This window comes from Limulus polyphemus, unplaced genomic scaffold (genome assembly GCF_000517525.1).
Source record: "Limulus polyphemus unplaced genomic scaffold, Limulus_polyphemus-2.1.2 Scaffold6009, whole genome shotgun sequence".
NCBI lineage: Eukaryota > Metazoa > Arthropoda > Merostomata > Xiphosura > Limulidae > Limulus > Limulus polyphemus.
Window position 1 is genome coordinate 52,537 of NW_013671619.1, and position 3,968 is coordinate 56,504.

Here is a 3,968-nt window from a genome sequence, read left to right on the forward strand (position 1 = left end):
CTCGATTGTATATATATATATATATAGATACAGGCCTATTTTTAGTTTGTTTTTGTCTTCTCGCTTGTTGCTTCCAGCTCGACAAAAGGGAAGACATACTCCAGAGATTAGCCTGACAGATTTAGGACAGTGGCGGTCTAGTATCCTACTTCCCACACGACGCTATGTTTTCACCGTAGGTTGTGCAATACTTGAATTCTCATCTCAGCCATAAGCTGACGTCACACAACCGCTCAATACCAGGTGTGGAACAGTTTGTTTGTTTTGTAACATTATAACATCCCCCACCGCTGAACGGGCAAGCATGTTTGATGAGACGGGGATTCGAACCCGCGACCCTAACATTATGAGTCGAGTGCCCTAAACACCTGGCCATACCAGGCCCCGGGTGTAAACGCTCTATAATTAAATCAAACTATAAAATTAAATGGAACGTTTAACTACAGACCGTGTCGCGAGCAGTCACTACTAAAATTTCTTGTAGTTTTGAAAAACTAAGCACAGCCATTTTTTATATACCATTACAAAACCGGCTAAAAATCTGTGTACCAATAAAAAAAACGGTTTGTGTTCTAGTACAAACTAGTTAAATTTGCCAGAACAAGTGGTTGAATATAACAAGGTAGTATCTCCCCCAGTGGCCCAGCGCTAAGTCTGAAGGCTTATAACATTTAAATCTGGGTTTCGATACCTGTTGTGGGCACAGCATAAATAGCCCCGTGTGTAACTCTGCGTTTAACAACAACAAACAATATAGCAATAAAAAGCGAAGATTCAAAGGTCACGTGATCCACGGTGTATTATCAGTTTTAAATTGGAGATTAAACTAATGAATGAGTCAGATAGATCATTGAATGATTGCCCTCCAGTGGCACGGCGGTATGTCTGCGGACTTACAACGCTAGAATCCAGGTTTCGATACCCGTTCTGGGCAGAGCACAGATGGCTCATTGTGTAGCTTTGTGCTTAATTCCAAACAAACAAACATTTATCACGTAGTCCCCTAGTGGCACAGCGGTGTGTCTGCGGACTTACAACGCTAGAATCCAGGTTTCGATACCCGTTCTGGGCAGAGCACAGATGGCTCATTATGTAGCTTTGTGCTTAATTACAAATAAACAAACATTGAATGATTAGACTAAAATCCTGACTTTTTATGCCTATCTGTATTTTGTTTACTGATTGTTTGTTTGTTTGTTTTGAATTTCGCGCAAAGCTACACCAAAGCTATCTGCGCTAGCCGTCCCTAATTTAGCAGTGTAAGACTAGAGGGAAGGCAGCTAGTCATCACCACTCACCGCCAACTCTTGGGCTACTCTTTTACCAACGAATAGTGGGAATGACCGTCACATTATAACGCCCCCACGGCTGACAGGGCGAGCATGTTTGGTGGGACGGGGATTCGAACCCGCGACCCTCAGATTGCGAGTCGAGCGCCCTAACCACCTGGCCATGCCGGGGCCCTTTTTAAGTAACTCCTGCAATTTGTCTGTTCCTATAGAATATAAAGATCGAAGTTCCCGAAAGATTAATAGATAAATGAAATATATGCTTAACTGAAATAGATATTGAAGAATTCAATATGTCTACATGGATTTGTTTTTAAGTTGTTCTTTGTTTTGAATTTCGCGCAAATCTACTCGAGGGCTATCTGCGTCAGCCGTCCCTAATTTTGAAGTGGTAGACGAGTTAGAATGTAGCTTGTCAACCCGCCGCTAACTAGTGGGCTACTCCGATTGAAAATTGGGATTATACGGCCACTCTTATAACGCACCCACGGTCCCAAAGTGCTCAGTACGATTTTCTTTTGTCGGTAGCGGGGACGCGAACCAGGAACCTTAGATCCACAGTCCGGCACGCTCGCCACTGGACTTGGAGTTAAAAATAGATGTATTGTTGTTGCTTTACAACCTGAACGGCACTCTATGTATTGCACGGGCTAAACGGTCAGGTCAAAGACACCTAGGGTTTAGTTATAGCTCTTCTAATCTTGTATTACTGGCCAAAATGACGAGAACCGGAACGGCACTCTATGTATTACATGGGCTAAACGGTCAGGTCAAAGACACCTAGGGTTTAGTTATAGCTCTTCTAATCTTGTATTACTAGCAAAATGACGAGAACCGGAACGGCACTCTATGTATTGACATGGGCTAAACGGTCAGGTCAAAGACACCTAGGGTTTAGTTATAGCTCTTCTAATCTTGTATTACTGGCCAAAATGACGAGAACCGGAACGGCACTCTATGTATTGCATGGGCTAAACGGTCAGGTCAAAGACACCTAGGGTTTAGTTATAGCTCTTTTACTTTTGTATTACTAGCTAGAATGACGAGAACCGGTCATCAACACACTCTGCCACAACGAATTGGAACCAAATAATAGGACTGACACTTATTCTTATCACGCACTTACAGTTGAAAGTGCTCAGCGTGTTCATCGGCATCGCGGCGCGACCCTTGGACCCTCCGTCAGTAGCCCGGCACGCTTACCACTAAGCAGCAAAGTTAATGCTATCAATTATTGCGAAATGTATCTATAAACTTCACATTAATAAAGAATGACATAGTTACGAAAAGAGAAATATAACGGACCTCATATGAACACGCTTTTTTTTCTTTCCCGGAAGAAAAGGACATTACACGACCTCGTCATGTAATAAGTTTTTTCGTTATTTAACGCGCTAGCGATTTCTTTGGCGAAAGTCCCACATATTGCAGTCACGATTGGCTGGCTCTAGTTCTTTGAATCGAGTTGATTAGCTCAAAAGCAACTGGTCGATTGTTGTACTGTTAATTTCTTAACTCATAACGTTTACTGCGGAAAGAAAGAAACGGTAATAGAAACGATGATAAATGCTGTTTATTGAATTGAAACGGTTATACTGGTTGTATCGTAAGGATCATCTTTTAATGCAGTTCCCCCTGTGGATGAGCCAGCGGTAAGTTTACAAACTTACAATGCTAAAATCTGGGGTTATATCCCTGCGGTGGACAGATCGCATCTAGCCCATGGTATAGGTTTGTGCTGAAAAACAACAACAACAACAACAACAGCCGTAGATGCAAACAAGTCTTATTACAAACCCTGAACCTCATATGTAATAATCAGAATCCTGAATATTTGTAACCTCCATTCAGTGGGCAAATAGAATCGAAATACTTCAGCTTCAACAAAGATCCATATTTTTCTTCAGAGATTTTATATTCGTTAGTTTGTTGAATTTCGCGCAAAACTACTCGAGACCTATTTGCGCTAGCCATCCCAAATTTTGATGTGACAGACTAGAGGGAAGACACCAGCCACCGCCATCTTTTTTAGCTAGTATTCTCAGACCGAATAGAGGGATTGACAGTCATTCTTATAACGTACCCATGGCCCCAAAGTGTGAAGATTGTTCTTTTTTTCTATTTTTTTAGGGACGATAATGGGACGCGAGCCATGGATTCTCAGCTCCAAAGTTCGGCTTGCTAACCCTAACCATTGAGTCACACTCGGCCCAAGTTTTGATGAAATGATACAAAATAACATATTTAGGGAAGTTCCCAGTTTCACCTTAAATTACTACCGTGGGGGTCCGCAGGGGGGTGGGAGGACAAGAGGGGGCACTTGCCCCCTCCCCCTGGAAAATAAGAAACATAATTCTTTCTTTATTCATTCAGCATACGTATACGATTCTCTTTTTTTTTGAATTTGCAATTTCACACTAATTTGCCCCTCCCTGGAAAAATTACGCCCATTATTACTACTGCGCTAAAATTTTGTTTATTTCATGTCTAAAACAACGAGTTGAATTAATAGTGAAATGTTTAAACGTCTGCTGTACGTTGATATAAAAGAATGTGTATATTTTCAAACTTCAACCCACCCACCCCAGTGGCACAGCGGTATGTCTGCGGAACGCTATAAACCGGGTTTTTCGATACCCGTGGCGGTGGTGGTGGGCAGAGCACAGGTAGCCCATTGTG